The sequence below is a fragment of the Ascaphus truei genome, chromosome 9 (genome assembly GCF_040206685.1).
Source record: "Ascaphus truei isolate aAscTru1 chromosome 9, aAscTru1.hap1, whole genome shotgun sequence".
Lineage (NCBI taxonomy): Eukaryota > Metazoa > Chordata > Amphibia > Anura > Ascaphidae > Ascaphus > Ascaphus truei.
This window is the reverse complement of record NC_134491.1, coordinates 34,041,657-34,063,249: the sequence shown is the minus strand read 5'-3', so window position 1 is coordinate 34,063,249 and position 21,593 is coordinate 34,041,657. Positions and strand designations below refer to the sequence as shown.

Sequence of the window (21,593 nt, the reverse complement as noted above, 5' to 3'; positions counted from 1 at the left end):
TATGGAACAATTGAGCTAAACAATTTAAGCATGTTTACTTCTATTATGCACTGATTTGTATAAAACGTACAAAGATGCAGTTAGCAATTATTACCTGGAATTGCTCTGCAAGAATGGACACAATACTTACTCTTTTCCGAATAGTGAATATTGAAGATATTTTTTTTATTCTTAATGGATGTTCCAATAAACATGTTTTGTATGGCATATTTACAGTGTCCACTCAGTTGGTGAAATAAATGTGAAGTTACATTTACTTGCATTTCTTGTATATGACTAAAATGTTTGAGTTAGTGCACGTATAATTGTATTTATATATTGCCATCGGTGTACACAGTGCATTACAAAATGACAATACAAGGGAATGAAGTACAAACTATGGTAACGAGCAGCTAGTAAATAACAATTTAAGAGCTTACAATCTAAGTGATTGCAGCAGTTTAGGAAAATCTATTGTGTTCGGTTGGTTAAACATTACATAGTTGTGCATGAAGCCTGGAATACTAATGGGCAGCAAATTAGATACAGTCAATGTGGACATCATTCACAAACGTATAGAACATGCTTGGGAAAGGATTGTCATGCCCTCAACAATGATGAAGACCATGTTGAATCATAATGAATGTCAGCACACTATACTGTACAGCTGCAAATCAAACGGTAGTCTTCTTTATTGTGTCAGATTGTAAAGATTGAACATACTGTAACATCAGTAGAAAAAAGATCATGATTACAACATGGCATCTCCTGACATACTGTAGTAGGACAATGTTCCGGATGAAGAACCTCGAGTCGAACGAGATGTTGCCCTACTATGCCAGGGGATGCAATGCTGTAATCATGATCTTGTTTTCAGTGAAGCTATACTGAATCTGTAACAAGAAAAAAAATAAAAGAATATTATTTTTTTGATGCAACTGAATGATATGCTGTGGTTGAAACAAGAGAACGTCTCTCATCTATACTGTACATCTAACCAACTTAAACGGTTCTAAAAATAGAAATCAAATTGTAGAACACAATGCAAAAGTAACAACATTTTTTAAACGTATCCACTCAAAGTGACCAAGTCCTAAATCAAATAAAATCAAGCATCCCAGTTCCCCCATCCCATAAAAATAAATAAAGAACCAAGAAGAGTAAGGCCTCAGACATGGTGCCGCAGACCGCGCGGAACAGACTGCCTTAAGGCAGTGTTCGCATCCATGCCGCGTGCAGACGCATCCTGGGAAACAGAAGGGGGCCCGCGTTGCGTGAGAAATCAGTAAAACGGATTTCTCAGTGCGACAGACAGGTCACATGAGTGGTTCGCCCAATGAGGGTGAACCAGCTCCATGGCGTCACTAGGAATGCCCCCAGGAACGCCCCACCACGGCGCATATAGCATGGCCAGGGAAAGCACCTGCTTTCCCACAGCCTCCGCGCGCCTCTGCACGGGAGAAGACACCATGGCCCCAGCTTAAGAGGTTACTAGGCTGGAAACTACTCTTCCACAGGTTTATTCCTTCATTTTCATTGGATCATGCCGATTTAACATACTGTATTTGCTGTATGTAGCGAATGCCTGAATAAATAACAGTAGGTAAATTGCACTAAATAACTCGTATATAAAAGCTTAATTAAACAAGACAAATGTTTTATAATATTATAACAGACATAACAGATTATAAAAAAACATTACATAAATACATTCATAGGGGGGGAGCAGCAACATTACACATTACTTTACAATATGATTTGAAATATCCATAAGCTCAGTGGTGAAATCATAAGAGCCATATATAATGTAATGCTTCATTTTGCAAACACATTACATGTTTATTATCAAAAATATGGCAACTCACTTGCAGGTGACATATTTTTTATTGGACTACAGTAACTTTAAACATATTTTTAATCTTGCTTTATTTGATCTATGAAAAATGAACCAATTGTATTTAGATATAAAAGTTAGAAACTCACTCAGAATATGTATTGTTAAGCAGTGATTTTATTAGAAATTACAGGAATATTTATATACTGTAGTAAATAGTTAATTTACACAATGTTATCATATACAGTAGTGCGAAATATAAAACTTGGAAGTGTATTTTTTCTGTGATGTATTATCCTAATGGAACCCATTTAGTGTCATCAAGATCCATTTCCAAGAGGTCTTATATATAACATGTGTGCATCAATTTAGATCAAAGTACAGAGCAGACATTATTCTAATAGATGCTTTAATGTAAATTTGCGCTACCAATCTCTAGCTCTGAATGCATTACATAGTGTTACTGGGCTCCCAATACTGAAGTGAAGAGGTCCAGTTACATGATACATTTAAATGGAGCCTGTACATTGTTTATTGTACTGTATTGGGCAAAGCTAGTTGTGTAAAATAAAAACCTACCAAAAACTCACATTCTAAAAACACATATAAAACATCGTATAGTCTTCCATGGGATATGGCAGCATGATAGGCAGATTGCTATCACACATTTATTTATAAAAAATGTTTTACCAGGAAGTAATACAGTGAGAGTTACCTCTCGTTTTCAAGTATGTCCTGGGCACAGAGCTACAGTATAACAATACATGGTTACATTAAATGAACAGTTATACAGTCAATTCACAGACATTCCATGGACAGATAGAGTTTGAAAAGTGGGTACAAGGGATTAAAGGGCTGGTGAGTTTCCGATTGAAATAGAGAAGCTTTATCATCACCAAACATTAGCAAACGGCTCACACCCTTTGGCTGCCGTTCAGCTGTGCCAAAGACTGTCTGCCTTTGGGACAACACAGATGTACACAGAAGGGGTTCAGATTGAAAGCAGTTGTGAATTCAACGTCCTTTGTCCTCTTGGCTCATTAACATTCCAGTGATTACACATGATTATCAGAAAGCAAAAGATACATCTTACAAACAGAATCTGTTGCTGTATGTATCAGTTGCTTGTTTCACCTTCTCGAAGAGCTTTTTAATGGCATAATCCATATAGTTACATAGTTACATAGTAAATGAGGTTTAAAAAAAAGACAGATGTTCACCAAGTTTAGACAGATACTTCATCCTATATTTGTACTTACAGTATATTGATCCAGTGGAAGGCAAACAAAAAACCCAGTCAAATATAATCTAATGATATCTCCAAAAGGGAAAAATAAATTCCTTCCTGACTCCAAATATTGGTAATCAGATCACTTTCTAAAAAGATGTCCAACCTTTTTTGAAGATATCTATTGTATCTGCCATCACAGTTTCCATGGTTAATGAATTCCACATTTTAGCCGTCTTTACTGTAAAGACCCCTTTCCTTTGTTGCTGGTGAAATATCCTCCGCCACCCTGAAGGTATGACTCTGTGTTGTTTTTATTGCCCTTGGGATGAATAGAGCTTTTCAAAGCTCCTTGGTTTGTCCCCGAATATATTTGTATAAAGTTATTATATCCTCTCTCAAATGCCACTCTCTTATGTAAACAAATCTAAATTAGTTAGCCTCTACTCATTAATCAGATTATCCATCCCCTTTATTAATTTGGTGGCTCTTCTCTGCACTCTCTTGTTCCAAAACTTGTCTTATAGTATATTCTACTCCACCTACTCTTGCCATGCTGTTACAGTATATTTAATGATGAACAGAGCAAGATGTTAGATGCTTCTTTGCATCTATGAACATTAGTAACATACCTCACTCATCCCAAACAACACATTTTGGCCAAAGGCTGCTTTTTAGGCTGTAGTTGCTTGCTTATACATGCACGATTATGCATGATTTATAGCAGCAATACTACATTCCCCATCTTTGCTGTTTTCTTTCTTGTTTTTATATGTAAAGCATGTGACAATGTATAATTCTACATTCCTACCTAAGCTGGCAATTGTTTGGTGCTCCTGTTATAACTCTGTAAAAATTATGATTGTGTGACTAACATAATGACCACCTTTCATTTTCAATCAACATAAGATTTCACGTTTTGCTGCACTAAGGGGCTTTGTGAGCGATAATAGGCAAAATCGCATGGAAGAATATCTCACCAAATTAATTTAATGGCTAGAGCAGGGGTGCGCAAAGTGGGGGGTGCGAGATTTTTTTGGGGAGGCGTGGCGTTTGCAGAGGCCACGCGCTCGTCCCCAAGGCATTTACATTAATTGCAGAGGGACCGCGTGAGGGATCTGCAACTTCACTTACCGTGATTCAGTCGGCTTCGTTGACGCGTTGCCATGACAAAGCGGCATCAAATGACACTGTGGGGTCACATGACCCCGCGGTGTCATTTGATGCTTTAGACCAAGTAAGGGGAGCGCGAGCAGGGGGGAGGGAGTGCCAGCAGGGGGGCGCAAGGCAAAACGTTTGCACACCCCTGGGCAAGAGCATGTCCAAACTGTGAGAAAATGAATTTGTGTGCCGCGATTTGGTTTAGTTGTGCAATTCCATACAATATGCACATTTTGTATGCCAATGAAGAAATCGCTCCATATCTCATCACAGTAAATACAGTGGAGCAATGGGGACATGAATGATACTGTATAAGCAGAAATGATTATACACTTTTATGAAGAAGCCCATACTGTGTCTCTCCCTATAAAAAAATATCCTGTAGCAAAACCAACTGTAAACTAAAATTGTTGCTGATATAACCATATGTATGTTCACAGGTGAAATGAGGGGTAGATACAATGGCAAGTAATCCTTTTTATAAAAATAGGAAATAAAAGGCATCTTGTCCACAAAAAAATCTAGAGTATTTAGAGCTAAACTGAGAGGCACCTTTAACATGAAAGCTTCAGATATGAGTCCTGTTGTAAAAACACTTTATTCTAGCTAGTCACACAACGCTAGTTTTACAATATCCCCTCCTCACACACTATGCAATTGCCTGTGACGGCACACATTGTCTCCACACAACCTATTTAATCATCTGTGGCAGGACATGATGCATACATAAGGACTGCAGTCGCTCTTGTACTCAATGCTAAAATACTTTTACAATAGCAAAGCAGTACTACAGCAGAACTACAGAAGCTCATAATTGTTTTCAGTGAACAGTCAATGTGGAAGTATCTTTATACAGAAATTATGGTACGTAGACTTATTTTAAGTCTTGATCTTCTTTGCAAGTATTATTTTTTTACTATATCAATATTCAAATCATATACAGGGAAGGAATGATGTGATAATATTCTTACACACTGATTATACAGCAAATGTTTGTGATTAAAGACCCAGGACTGACCTGATCACTCAAATGAGAAATAACAGTGTAGGCTGCAACAGTATATATATTGCATAGTTTTCAGGCAGAATGTCACTGTACAGCATAATAGAAATTGGTGAGGGAGCTTAAATAAAAGCAAGCTTGGAAGCACCTGCCACCCCCATCTGCACTAAGACCACACCATGTGGCCACAATTGAGCTCTGGTAAAATTAAAAATAGGGCACAGGATGGAGGGATACTAGCAATTAACATTTTCAAGAATAGGCATGACAGTACCGAATTCATGTACAGTAAGTCATCCATAGGCCTCCTCAGTATATCTCCTCAATACTTCAAGGCCAAGCCTTAGGGCAAGGCAAGCAAGACCGTTGCCTTGGGCCCATGCCTTCGGGGGCCCTGTGCTCCCTCCTCTCCCTCTTCCTGTCAACACTGGGATCAATCTTCTGCCTGACTGGAGATGGGAGATGGGGACTCCATGGACTGGCAGGACCGCATCTCACCCCAAGGTGTGTGTGTTTAGAGGGGGGTGTCTTACCTTCTCCGGAGCGGCACTTCTCCTGCAGCATTGCATTGTCATGACAACCCAATGTCAAATGGCACCACGATGCAATAACAATGTGATGTCACATGATGGGTTGCCATGACAACACAACATCACATGATGCTGTAATGCTGCAGGAGGAGAGGAGAGTAGAATAAAGATGAGAGAAACTGGCAAAAAACGGTTCCCAAAATTCCACTAATAATTTTGCCGAAATCCGTTCCGCACACAGATTGTATGCTTGATGTTCTGGGCAGATTCATATGAATTCGCCATTGACTGAAATCCAAACGGATTCTTAATCCGTCATCTGTGGATTGTTAAAAGGTACACACGGGCTATGAGTTACTGAGGCCAGGTGACATTAAATAAAAGATGAACAGAACATGGGCAACCTCACTCTACTGGGTTAGAAGAAAATGGGTTCCACCTCTCCTGCTCTAGGGATTACACAGATATAACTGCGGTTTGACAAGCAAGCACTATTATTATTTGTAGACGAATAATCTTGACACTATCTGGATGTTATAAATTTTCATCTTATTAGACCAGATCTGTGCAATCTCATTTATATACATTATACTGGAGGCATTAAATCCCTTTAATGACATTAAATCCCTTTGCAGAGGATTCTGATACAGTTCCACACAAGAGGTTAGTATACAAAATAAAGCAAATTGAACTTGGTCAAAATATTTCCTGGTTGACAGTTTAGTGTTCCTTGTTGTGCACACCTGAGATATCTGTGGGATACAGTAACAGCTACATGTTTGAGCAGTGAGCAGCTCAAAAGTAGGATGGAACAGGAATACTACCCATCAGCTAGTTATGCTCACACTGCTAGAGCTATGGCTTAGAAAAGTAGTGGTTGAGGGTTCTTGTCCTGTTGGGTCTGACACTATTCCAGTCATTGGGTTGGTGCCTTTGATATGGAAATCATTTTAGGAAGTGTGGGATGGGACTTATTTAAATATACTTTGCATATCTCTCAGGTAAGCTCCTTTTTCAGCACAGACATGTCACCCTAATTTATTTGGAGGGACTCTTGAGGGTATATATATATACATGTAGAGGTATCAGTACCGTGTTAGCCGAGCTTCAAAAATAAAAAAATAAATAGATGATACTGTTAGCCACAGAACGGTATCATCTATATATTTTTTGATTTATATACACACACACACACACAACTGGTGACTGCTAATAGAATTATAATTCTCTGTCTCTCTACATTTAACAATCTGCAGATGGCAGATTGTCACAAATCTGTCCGGGAATGAATTTTTTATTGTCTCTGAATTCAGCAATTACGGATTTCACTTTTGGAGAAGGATCCGCAGAAATCCGTGAAACAAAGAAACTGCCGGATTCGAGGCGGATCCAAGTTCGCAAAAAAAAAAAACAATCGCACATCTCTACAGAAAAGGCAATAAGAAATAATAATATGAGCTTTTTTTGGCTAGTTATTGTAATGTTATTTGTCTGTTTAGATGAGGAAACAGATTTGCAGAATTAACTCTAGGGTTTGAATGCATGTATCATTTTATTTATATAGCACCAACCATGTACGCAGTGCTTTCCAACATTTCAATAGGAGATAAATACATTACAAACAATTGGAAAAAGTGCAACATGTAGATTACAACATGAGGCAAAAGGAGGTCCTGTCACAAAGAGCTTACAATCTAAGTGATATGTTAGGAGGCTTACAGACACACAAATGCATTATTAGAAGTGCAGTCAAAGAAAGTTAAACACATCTGGAGCTTGTAGCAGAGGCGTAGAATACTTAATCAGATGCTTCTTTTAAGAGGTGGATTTTATGTTGGGCTTTCAATGGAAAAAAAAGAGAAAGTGCTTGACAAAAATTGAGTGGAAGAACGTTTCATACTGTAGGTAGGAAGAGATTAGTGAAAAAAGTTTAAGATGGGAAAGGGCTGTAGAGGTAAAAGGTACAAAGATGAGACAAACGTGAGTTGAGCGTAAGAGATAAGTAGGGGTGTAATGAGAGATCAGGGTTGAGATATATTGAGATGCAAAGGGGTGTAACGTCTTTAAAGAAAGGAGCTGAATTTTGTAGTCATTATGAAATTAGTAGAAAGCCAGCAGAGAGAGTTCAGGAGGTCGGAACTAGATACGGGTCTAGAAGAGCAGGAGATGATTTGGGCAGCAGCATTTGGAATGGATTGTGAAGTAGAGAGAAGTGAGGCAGGGAGGCCAGATAAAATAATGTTGCAGTAATCAATACGGGAGAGCACAAGGGCATGCATTAGTGTTTTAGTGGTAGTGGAACATAGGAAAGGGCAATCTTAGGAATGTTGTGAAGGGAAAAGTGGCAAGATTTAGAAAAAGCGTTTATATGTGGGGCGAAGGAAAGGAGACACATGTAACCCCTTGGCAGCCTGCATGCGGGACTGGGTGGATAGTAATGTTATTGACTGTAATGGAGAAGGAAACTATGGGACCTAGTTTGGGAGGGAACATGAGAAATTCTGGGTTCTCCACATTAAGCCTGAGGCGATGAAGGACCATCGAGGCTGAGATTGCTGACAGGCACGTTGCAATTTTTTACTGGACTTCAGGTGTAAGGTAAGGTGTAGATAAATATAGTTGTGTGTCATCAGCACAGAGATAATAGGTCAGTGAAGTCACTCAGTGAGAGTGAATATAGAGAGAAGATTAAGAGAACTTAAAAATAGCCCTTGCGGTAAACCTACAGAAAGTTCCATAGAGGTTGATGAGAACATAAGAAGCATTGAAAGAATGTGGAGAGACCTGGGAGGGCAGTGGGCAATGTACTGTATGAGGAAATCCTGGGGAGGGCAATGTATGAGGAAATCCTGGGGAGGGCAGTGTCAGGGATTATAAGAGTGAGAAGAGAGTGGTCAACAAAATCTTTGAATATCCTAAAGGTATGTACAGTAGGAAGTCAAAACAACTTTTAGATGTATTTTAATCATTCAGTGATGCAATTAAATAATGTTTTATGATACTAATATTTAGCAAGATGTGTCTAAAGAACTGAAGAAGAAGAAGAAGAATAGTAATAATAGAACATTTTGAATTTTTTTCTTTGCAATTTAGTCAGTGAAGTTTAACATTATACACTGCCAATGGTCTCAGCACTAAAGCAAGATCTTTGGAATAAATAATCAATATAACTCAAAGGAAAATGCATATTGCGGATTTCAAGGCTTGTAAATGATTTATGTATTTTTGTTCCAATATATTTTTGAGCTTTGAGCCATTTATCTTCAATCATGAATATTTAATAAGGAATAGTTGACAAAGTTTTTAGCAAACTTAAGCATTATGTGTGTTTAATAATGGTTAGATATGTTATATATACAACTGGGTGCTATTATATCATGTTATGTGGTTGCAATGCACTCAATATGGATCCCGTACTTAAATAAAAATGTTTAACTAGATTTAGTTATTTTGCAGATATGAAGGTGCACAATGTTTTGGGGATATTTCCCTTAATCAGATACAAGTCAACACAAGCCCTTTATACACTCTATGAATATCAGACAATCAGGTATTTCAATTATGCGCAAATGTTCAGAGATGACATCACAGACCAAATGACACACTTTAGAAACAGCTAGGATGACCAAAACTCCCATATTTGCTATACTCATTTTAAGTGGCTATCTGTACAATATAATCATTTAAAAAAAGCAGAACACCTCCTAACTATCAGTGTCTATACAGTATGTGTTATATCATATTACTCAATAATTATCAGTGTATAATTTGTTAATACAATACGATAGTATATCTCTAATAAAAACAGTTTGAGCTAATTCGTTGTGTAATATTTTATATATAAAACTAGAATCAGTGATATTGTGACATAATAAATGTGTTTTTATTAAACCATTGTATACAAATAATATACTCTTATTTTAGAATAATAGTTTAAGTATGGTATATGTATATGTATGGTATATAAAGTAATAAAAGGATATAATCTTAGTCCACATTTTTTCATATCCATACAATATGTCACTTTACATTTTAATCAAGTGAGTTTATCTCAAATGTGAACATTAGATATTCAATAGAAAGCTTCATTAATAACTTTTGTTTTATGAATATACTAGACTGGTATCTCTAAAATGTTGGTGCAATAAAGTCTCCTTATTGAAAGAGAGTATATAACAATGTCCCATTTATACTATTTGGTATAGCAGAAGGCCATATGCAACACTTAATTTATATGTGAAACACAATATGAATAACATTAATAACAATAACATCAAAATATATAAACAAATAAAACAATATAAAAATAAAAATATTGATATTCATAAATTAGTGTCCCATATTTTTTTTAATAAAACTGAATATCATTAACAAAAGAAAGAGATCTAAATGTATTGATTACATACACACTAGTTATAAATATAACATTGTATCTAATTATATCCATATAAAGGGTATCAGAGAACACATTATCAGTTACAGCAATTATAATAAATGATAAAGTTATATATTTTCTTCCTATTAAGAGACTTATGTCGATAGAGAGGAAACTGTATAGGGCTTATAATTATACAGTAACTGTAGTCATATCTATTTAAAGATTTAAAGTAGTGAAGGGGAGGGAGACCCTATAGGCCTCACTACTAGAAGGTACATAACTCTACTTCCATCGAGGGGATCATAATACTCTGGAAGACAGGGCACGACTGTACACATCTAATAAATAACCATTTTTAGTGTCCCGTTGGCCATTCCTCAGCCTTTTTTTTATATACTGTATGCAAAGATCTTTTGTTGATAGATCTTATAGTGCAACACAAGGTGGTATATATTAGACTTCCATATTAGAAGGGGATTATACTTACTATTTGTAGACAGTCCAATAGTGTCCCCCAAATATCTATTAGTAATCAAAACATAATAAATGGTATTGTTCACTTATGCCCTGAGGCAATATGGTACACAATTTGTGGATCCAAAACACTTCCCTTTGTAGAATCTTAGTTGTGAAATATTGTGCCTATTTTAAAAAAAAGGGCGAATTAGAGATGGGCAAATTTTTGGGGCGAATTTCCATCCACAGGGAATCGGCCGGGATCGGCCGGTTCCTTTGGTCCGTAGATTTCAATCTCAAAAAGGGCTTTTCACGTTTTGCAGATTTTTTATTATCATTACCAGTACACTGCACGGATTCCGCAACCCGGGGACGGATTTGTAGAATCGAAGACGCGGATTCAGCAATCCGTAGCACAGATTCTACAAATCCGTCCACGTGTTGTGTCCAATGGCGGTGTTCGGTGAATAAGCGCGGATTGAAACCGCCCAAATCCGTTTGCGGATTTTACACTGCAAATCAGATTTTGGGGGTAACAACAGAGAAAATTCAGGGAACGGATTTTGGTGGATTTGCCCATCTCTACGGAGGATGCGTATATCTTTTATGTTCATATACGCAATGTTTGATTGCTCTAATAGTTTGTCCAACATACAGTACAACTGGCCACATGGGCATTTTAATGTATAAACTCCACACGTAGTATCGCAAGAGAAAACATATTTAATGGCTATTGGTTTACATGTGTTCAGATGATTGAAACTGTTCCCTTTGATGATATTGTTGCATTGACTGGAATTAAGGCAGGGAAAGTATGCTTCGGTTTTGTAAAAAAAAAAGTTATATTTTCATAGCCGTTAAATCTACTTTTATTAGTTGATCTTCTGTATTTTTAGCCATTTTGAAAAAAAAAAAGAGGTGGCTCCTAAATATATGTCCAAAAATACAATCTTTTTGAAGACTATGCCAGTGGTTTAAGATAATTTTTCTCAATTTATTAGATTAAGTGAATAAGAATTGACAGAAATAATTTGCTTGTTATCCATCGTCTTCATCTTTTCTTTTAATATACTGTAGATTCACGTGGAATCTGGTCAACTTTTTGTTTAATAGCTTCTTGTATACAGTTGACGGGAATACTCCTGATTAATAAATTTAAAAGACCATTTTATTTAATAGATATCTATACATATATATTTAGGCACTGTACCGTGTATAAGTTTCACTGGATGTGCACTGAGCTCTGTCTGTGTTTCATGTTCTGTCTCTTGTTTGAAATATATATTGCCATGCTCAGTAGCACTCCTCTGTGACACTTATATGCTTATATATATGTTGTGGTTATTTTGGGGGTTCAATATGAGCATGTAGGTGTCCTGTATGTTTTACAATTCTTGTTCAGCTGGTCTTAGCTGATTGGAGGGTGGCAACCTCCTACCTAATTGAAGCTCACCCCCTCCCACATTTAAATGGTTAAAAGCTCACTCCATAGCATCTCCCACTCTCAGGGGAACTTGCTTGCTTGCAGTATGATTGTGACAAATCTAATACAGAGTGCTTTTCCTGGTAATGTACAGGTTAATAAAAGCTTTCATCAGACTTAGAACTATGCAACTAATTTTGACAGATTTATTATAAATCATTCTTCCTGGTAATGCACAGGTTATTAAGAATTTATATTAGTGCTAGGGACCCTTGAGATGTGGTCTGCCGTGTAGTGGCTCAGGGGCTTACAACAATTTGGCCAAAATGTTAAACTAAAAGACCATTTTATTTAATAGATATCTATACATATTTAGGCACTGTACCGTGTATGAGTTTCACTGGATGTGCACTGAGCTCTGTCTGTGTTTCATGTTCTGTCTCTGGTTTTTAATAAATTTATTAGTCATGTTTTTAACATTCTCTTCAAAATATATATCCGAATTTGAGATTCTTTTGCCACAAAGAAATTGACTAAAAAGGGAGTCCCTGAAATGCTACCTTAGGGTGGAAGCTATTGGCAAGGAGCAAGTTGTATTTATCAGCTAACTTATTGTATACATTTATGTACAATTCTGCCTCAAGTTTGGTTACACATACAGTACATTTAAAGCTGCAAACCAAGCATTATCCTACGTGTGTTTAAAAAAAAAAAATCAGTTCTCTACTGTGAGAAAATACTTGTAGCATTTTTGTTAAACAACTCTGAATGACATTTTCAATGTATTATAATGTAAGAAGCCTTTTTTTCCTTATAGCAACCATTTACAACGTCACATCACCTTCCTCTTCTGAAACAGACTCTGGCACACCCCTTTTTGAGCCCTGCCCCTCTCTAGCAGTGCATGAGCTCAATTGTATCTTGTGACTGCCTGTTACATTATCTTCCCCACAGAACTTTGTCATATTAATATGCATATGCATTCTACTGATTGCAGAATACTCCTCTGAAGTAATTTAGTGAACCCCTGAGCCGAATCTTTGCCGATCGATCACAGAAGAACGGATTTATCGGCAACTTAGCCAATTACTTACCATTGTATGGATTGTATTGATGCACATATTAAAGGGGAAAAAATAAACCAGTTAACGTTAATGTAATGGTCGGTTGTGTTATGTGGCAAATTGTATTACATTTTGCAATTGGCCAGTGTCCCCTGTCTAGATGAAGAACACATTATTGATGCGTCTGGCCAAAAAGCAAATATGATGACTATAAGTGAGGTTATTTAAGAAAATAGTGTTCTCCATCTAGAACATGAATACATTTGTATATGGTGCAGTAAAATTGGCCCTCATCCTTGTGCTTTGTTTTAGTATAAAAAAAACAAAAGAAATCAGTACCATGTGTAAAATCATTTTTAGTTAAAACTATTTCTAAGGGGTCTATTAGAATGTTTCACAGATTACATTCAATCATGTAGATCTCAATGCTGGCTGCAGCTATGCCTTCACAATGTGGAATGGCAGTATATACAATCTAAACATGCAGAGAGCGCAGAATATCACATCCAGAAACCATCGAATAATCGCCCTGATGTTATTCAGGAAATCAGTGGTGTCTCCAGGTTCTGCGCTATAAGATGTAAAAATGCATCCATGGAAATTGGTTGAAGGACACAAGATGATCCCGAAACTACAGGACTTCCAGGTGGATTATACAAATCTTGCGCAGAAGATCTAAAACTGTATTTTTGAATAAGAATATTAGCAGTATTTACATCAATAAGATTATTGGCTGGGGCTCTGTTGACTGTATCAGCTACCATGTAATTTACACTTTATTAATCCCTTTCCATAGTGACCTACTATAGGGTAACCACTGGAGTTTAAAAACAAGGTTTATTATATGATGCTTCTTTTCCTCAATTTTAAGTTTCTCTTACATGATTTATGTATAGAACATTTGATTTAAATCAAACTTTGCCATGGCATCCATTATTTGTATAAATTGTATGTATGCATGCATGTCTTTATTTATATACTGTAGCGTCATTAATGTTCATAGTGCTTCACAGCAGTAATACACATGAAAATCATATAAATAACAAATAATACAAATAACACATAAAGGGAAGAAGTGCTTCAGACATAAATGTAACATTTGGAAAAGGAGTCCCTGCTCCGAAGAGCTTACAATCTAATTGGTTTGTAGGAAGAACGTACAGAGACAGTAGGAGGGCATTCTGGTGAGTGCGTCTGAAAGGGGCCAAGGTTTATGTATGAGGTGTAAATTATACCCATGGAGCTACTCATATGTTTCCTTAAGCAGGTGTGTTTTGAGTTGGGTCTTAAATGTGGATAGAGAGGATGTTAGTCAGATATTGAGGGGAAGGGCATTCCAGAGGTGTGGGGCAGTCAGTGAAAAAAGGTTTAAGGTGGGAAAGGGCTTCAGATACAAAAGGGGTAGAGAGAAGACATCCTTGAGCAGAACGCAAGAGTTGTGATGGTGAATAGCGAGAAATTAGGGCTGAGATGTAAGGAGGAGCAGAAGAGTGTAAAGTTTTAAAAGTGAGGAGGAAATTGAGTGTTTGATATGGGATTTGATAGGAAGCCAGAAGAGGGATTTCAGGGGAGATGCTAAGACAGATTTAGGAAAGAGTAGAGTGATTCTGGCAGCAGCATTTAGGATAGATTGTAGGGAAGACAGGTGAGAGGCAGGAAGGCCGGACAGTAGGAGGTTACAGTAGTCGAGACGGGAGAGAATGAGGGCCTGTGTCAGAGTTTTAGCAGTTGAGCAACAGAGGAAAGGGCGTATCTTTGTGATATTGCAGAGGAAAAAACGACAGGTTTTAGCTACCTTTTGAATGTAAGAGGAGAATGTGAGAGAGGAGTCGAGTGTGACCCCTAGGCAGAGTGCTTGGCTACTGGGTGAATGATTGTACTTCCAACAGTAATGTGGAAGGAGGTACTAGGGCCAGGTTTGGGAGGAAGTATGAGGAGCTCTGTTTTTGCCATGTTAAGTTTAAGTCGACGGAGGGCCATCCAGGATGATATAGCAGAGAGACATTCAGAAACTTTAGTCCGTACAGCAGGTGTAAAGTCAGGAGTTGAAAAGTAAAATAATATAATGTATCTCCATAAAGTTTAACCCTTGTTATATTCGAATTGGGAGAGATACTGGTGCATAGTTTTTCTCTTTACCTTTTAAGAGCTCTTTACAATTCTATATTAATTATGTGGTATGTGGTGAAAAGATCAAGGTGCAAAATTCATTTCAACAATCTAAGATTTGTGTTGAAGCAAAACACTTTAATTCAATACAGAGGCCAGCAATACATTGCATAATAATGTGTTGTACAACCCCCCAGTTCTGAAGGAGTTAAATCTACCTATTATTAATCCTATAGCCAATATTTAGTAAGTGGTGCTACTCATTAAGACTCCTTCTGCACCATTGAAGTAAATGGACTAGAAGGTATTATCTAGGTCCAGCTGGTGTCCATGGGATAGCACAGATTACTAACTATTCAGCTATATCCAACTAGCTTTTATTTCTTTCCTTTTCATTATGGATTATATTGACTTTGCCCTACTCTAAAAAACATTTCCATTTTTTTAAACATTTTATTTTCGCACACAGTGCAGCTATAAAAAACAGAACAATGCTTTGCTCTTGGGGAAATAAATTTGAATCACACAAACTATTCTTAATGGGAAGGATTGGGCAGGTTCACCGATTCCAAATTCAAACCTGGCGAAATTCACCATTCGTTCGAATGTCCGGGTCGAACTCCTTAACAAATTTTCAAATCAGAGAGAAAGATATATATATATTTGAATAATAATGGTACCGTACCTGATTAAAAAAAATGTATACACATTTTCATTAAACATCATTGTTATTAATTTAGTTTATTTGTAAAGTGACAACATATTCCGCAGCATGGCACAATGGGGCAACAGAATGATATAAATGACATAAACAGAATGACATACCGAAATACGAACAAATAAGAACGAGCAGATTGGAAAAAAGCCTTTGAAGCGTATTTTAGAAAGAATGGAGCAATATTTCTTCTTTAAAATAGGAAAGTGAAAATGCTTCATAAATAAATCTCCTTATGTTTAGAAATAAAGTAGAATTATTATTTGGAAATGAAAATAAGTGGTACTCTGGATGTGAAAATAAAACAGTAGTGATACTAACAGTAGTGCTCCCAATTTCATTACACTTTGGCCACTGGATATACAGTGCCAAACATCCAGAAACAAATCTCATCGTCATAAATCAAAGCCCTACAATGTACAACCGTGAAAAAACATGAATCTGTGCTAGCTTAATGACTGCAATACATTGATGCAAAGAAAGCATGCTACAGCATAGTGACGTTATTAGCTAGTTCCAGCTTACACACAGACAGTGATGTGTTATTAATATCTCAGAACTGAAAATGGTATCAAACGTAAGAATTTTTAATTTGGTGAAAAAAGGAAGTGTGATATGCTAGTGGCATAGATTCCAGTTTGTGGTACGGATGCAGATATCGTCACCAAGGCTAATGTTAGAAAGGAGAAAAAAAACTTTAAGTAGGCCACATCCCCAGAGAGAGACCATAAAGCATCTTGTTCATAAATATCTAAACATGATTTTTTTTTTTATGATCCTGTAAATGGTTATAGAACTTGCATTACATTTTTTGCTGTCATAATGGAATATCTCTGGCACAAAAAAAATGATGAAATACAGAGGCCATGAGAAGATAAACAAAGGATTGGTGCTTTGTGTTGAGTTTCTATATCCATTTAGCAACAGTATGAAAATTGCTTGATCAAGAACCTGTTAAGAGCTTTTTGACGTGTTACATTTACCCTTTATTTTTAAACAAGGGTAATTGGCAAGATAGTCAGGGCTAATTAAACTCCATTATAGAGTATGCTGGTATGAATTTACTGGAATGCTAGCTTCATGTTGCATTATGCCATATATTTCTGGTATTACAGATAAGCTAATTTGATTATACACATATTATATATGTTCTTAATTTAAAATGGATTTGATAGCATTTTTCCCATTACAAAACATGGGGAGGTTTCAGATGCACAGTTTTGAATATAGAACCTAATGATGTTGAAATTAGAGATGTGCTTTTGATTCCATGTTTTGGTTTTGGTTCTAAAAAAAATGTGTGTTTGGCTTTCATTTGGACACTACCCGTCAAACGATTTTGAGATTAGATAACTGGAAAAATTGTTATCTACAATCTATTGAGCAAAAAAATATGATAATACTGTATATAATCATAATAATAATAATAATAATAATATGGTAGTTTGTGGCTGTTGTTTCCATTGTCTAGTAAACATTAGGATGAGGTAAAAGAGAGGACAAGACTATTTAAAAAAGGAGACTATTTTAGAAAGACCATTTTAAACTAAGTATGTTAATATGGAGATGGGGTGCATGTTGGATGCTTTTTACAATGAAGACACGGGAAAGACGACATGTTGGAGGCGGAGACTGACCATTCAGTTAAATCAAGTATGTTATGTTGGAGAAGGATGCTGTTCCATTTGGGGTCTTGATAACTTAATTTGTAATGCATCCCACAAACCTTGTTTAGAAGTTTAGGACAAATACGCTGGGTAGAAAAAAGCACCCCATTTTACAAAATATTTATTAGAGTGCCAAGACAACAAATGAGAGGCTATCAGTGGATATTTGGCTGGCATGCCTAATAATGAAGTCTTTGGATGTTCAGAATCATAATTCTTAATGATTGACCAATAATGTCCATTATTAGATATCAGTATGTGATGTTAAAAATTAAGTGCAGGTAGAATTGTGTTTCAAGTAAGACAGGAGCAGACTATTGTACTTCTATTTCGAGATTGGAGACTACAATGACCATTCAATCAAATCAAGTATGTTTTGTTAGAGATTAAGTGCAGGGAGGATGCTGTTCATTTTGTGGCCTGGAGCACTTTATTTTCCATGCAGCAAAATGGTTGTTTAGAAGCAAATAACATGCATGCTGGCTAGAACCCCCTTCCCCACTCGCCCTCCCCCTCACCCCCCCAGTTTTAAGAAAGAATTAATCTAGCGCCCAGTCAAAAAAAAAGAAATAATTGGAGGCCCAGAAGTAGAATTCTGAATGATTAACCAATAATGTGATACAATTATTGAGATACAATTATGTTATGTTGAAGACAGAGTGAGAGATGAAGAGGGTTTCAAATATGGCAGGCGAAGAAAATGACAATTTGGGATATGGAGGCTTGTACGACTATTCAATCAAATCAAGTTTGTCCTGTTGGAGATGGAATGCATTAAGAGGTCACTTACTGTGTGACCTTGTGTACTTGCTCTTTCATACAGTAAACCTTTTCTCACGAGATCCGGCTACTGTGGAAGCTGTTACAAAACACTATTGTAGTACAGTACAATGCGGTATTAAAACATACATACAATTCTGTTTGTCTTTGGGCCCTTGTTTCAACACTTGGGTCAAAGATAAAGCAGCCAGGACATACTGTACATAGAGAACAATCCAAGCACTGTACTCACATACAGCAATGCTGTATGATTGCTGCATGTTTGGACCCAGACAAAATTGTAGAAAAAGAACTAAAATCAAATTGTACCACTGGCAACTGATGATGATGATGATGATGATGATGATGATGATGATGATGATGATGATGATGATGATGATGATGATGATGATGATGATGATGATGATGACGGAGGATTCTAGTGTATGGTCTCTGATCGTATTGGTGGTATTCCATTGGGGCAGGATGGCCCTGAGCTCAGTCAGTTCCCATCAGTTTAGTCTCGTGCTTTCTCTAATTCAGTTTCTCTCACTAGAACCCGCTGCTGTAGCTCTAGTCACAAAACACTGTTCTGTACATGTATACATTTTTTTCACAGGGGAAAACGTCCCCAAAGAAGTGTATAAAATAGAATTCGTCTGGATTGAAACTGATTGACTAGATAAGTCAGATGGCAGGTGGCTTCTCTCTACCTAATTATACCATACTACGCAGGTCCAAGTCCAGTATATTACAATTAATATATCATTAAATTGTAAATGCCCCTTTGTGCCTCTCTCTGCATGCCACCCTCTGCACACACCCTCCCTTCCTATACTGTGCCAACATGGAATTGTGGCAGGGAAAGAGGGGGGCAACTTCAAAGAAAGGGGCAAATACAGCACAATCCAAGCAAAGCGGGAAATTAAAATAAGGTTTTGTCTGGTTTTTGGCTTGGGCCCATCACACAGACACGAGCTGTTGGATACATTTTACTTCAATTGCTGAAGTTCCAATTGCAACAATTTAGACTCGCTCGTCTCACTGAACCCATTCAATGCAGGAGAGATCAGCAATGAAAGAGTTAAAATACCATTAGTGCAGAATTCTACTAAAATCTCCATGAATTTTGGGATTGTACGATGCTCTTTTTCAGGTCAGGGATTAATTCCTAATAGCTCTCACTCTTAACAAAATGTTTTAAGGAATAGAATATATGGATACTATTGTATTTTGGAGTCTTTGGCCTGAAATAAGGCATCATAAAACGTTGCCTTAAAATGAATTTGTGACATAGGGAAACTACAGTATATAAGGTTGGAAAATATGACTAAAGTGTTGTCCATAGTCCAGTGAAGATGGAAAAGAATTAGAGAGAAAGGGAAGGTAAAAATAGAATGATTATAATGATTTGATTAATGTTGCAATAATATTTTCTTCAACTATTGTACGTCAAACAGTACTGTCTTCAAGATTAGTATTACAACAACAGTGATAATGAGATCTCGCATCTATATGTAGGAAATACTTATTACAATGTATTATTGTAATAGAAAATAGAAAATGACTATTTGAATAACAAAAATAAATCAAGCAACAAATAGCAGTATATCAAATGACTGTGATAAGAATCAAGTGACTCTTTATAACATACAGTAATATAGGGTTGGGGGGAAAAGTAGGGAAGTAAGGATTGGGCCTCATTGTGTCGAAATGAGAATTATTGATATAGCCATAAAAGTTCACTGAAACGTTTATTAATGAGCAGATAGAAATATAATCTGAATAGATTAGAAAAACATACTAGAGATGGTTTGCACTCCTTGTGCACCCAATATTTTACTGACGAGGGTAGATATATAGAAAGCTTTGAAATTACTTGATAAGAAAAAATTGGCAGCAAGCCAAAGCGCCGCACCGCGTACTGAAAAAGTGCAAGAGGGTGAATAAAAAGCGATTTATTGCAAAAAAAGGAATGCAAAATTACATTAACATGTTTCACGCGCCAGCGCTTGGTCAAAGTGAAATTACTTGACAGCAAGTTCAGTGAAGTGTATAATCCCACCCCACCTCTTTCTATAAAAGAGTATTTAGAATTGTCTATAGTACATCCTCCTTGAATCGACATCCAAATTATACTTCTTTTTTAAACATGCTATATTTTGGCAAACCTAATTGCTAGCAGGAATTCTTCACTCAGAAAGAGGTTGTGTGATTAAATGCACAATCAGGATCCCAACATCACCTCTTTATGTACAGTATAGTAATGCATAATGCATGTTAAACCCCCCTTTCAGGGGTACCTGGGGCAATGAAGCACAGGCCCTTGGCCAATGACTGTGAACCCTATCAGGGGTTCATGTGACACACATGAGGCAGAGCTAAGAGGAACATAGAGTGCAGGATGTGAAAGGGATGAGTCAGAGCTGCTGTGGATGGGGAAGCAGTGAAAGTCTCCATCCCAAGCAGATCCAAAGCAGAAAGACAGTGTGGTCTGGGAACATCCCCACTCGGGATCGAAGGAAAGCCAGAAAGCAGGGAGTGTGGTAGTGATAGCCAGGCAAGTAAGAGGGTACAGTGAGTATTCTGAACAGAGAACGCCCTAACACACGGCAGTATCCTACATGCACACACACATCGCATGCCAGCTATACCTACTGCAAAGTACAAAGTACAAAGCGATAGTTACATGTGTCAGGCTTCTACTGTATGTGTGTATAAGATCGTTTGTGAATTATCCGGGTTCCACCGAGCTGAGGGTCACTAAACAGCATGATTGTGTGACCACACTTATATTCCTATAAAGTATTGTTGCCCAAAAGACATGTGTTGCCTGGCCAGTTTCATTACAATACAGGGGAGGTGGACTCAGGCCCAGACCCTAGCAATAGCATATGTAGGGGAATAAAGAGGTGTTACACATGTATCTCTAGAATGAACATCACTCTTACCAAACAGTGAGAAGTGTACTGTATCTTAGTAAATATTACATCTAATTACAATGTCCTATGTGACTCCAGCATTTTCTCCTCTGCAATTCTGTCTCCAATAGTTGAACTACACTGGCGACACACTTTATTCGAGCTCGGCTAGTCCCACGAATTCTGGTATACCCGGGTGTATTGAGGTTTGTGACTGTTTTCTGCCCGAGTGCATTGAGGTATTTTCCAAGCAGGGATTGAAGCATTTTATTCCCGCTGGCTGCAATACTGCACAGTATATATATATATACTGCATTACAATTCATGAATTTATGCCATCTGGTAGACACGCGAAGCATTGCAGCC

The 21,593-nt window shown here is 37.1% G+C and overlaps 1 protein-coding gene across 4 annotated transcripts in view; it reads right to left on the bottom strand.

Annotated features, from left to right (window-relative positions):
• The window catches only part of LRFN5 (leucine rich repeat and fibronectin type III domain containing 5), a 189,867-nt gene that overhangs the window by 114,380 nt on the left and 53,894 nt on the right, over nt 1-21,593 (bottom strand). The window contains exon 1 of one of the 4 annotated variants that reach the window (XM_075614342.1): nt 5,739-5,759. The exons of the other annotated variants lie outside the window; for them this stretch is intronic. The gene's annotated coding sequence lies outside the window, so the exon portion shown is untranslated. Of the gene's footprint in view, nt 1-5,738; nt 5,760-21,593 lie in introns of those variants that run through there. 4 annotated transcript variants of the gene reach the window in all.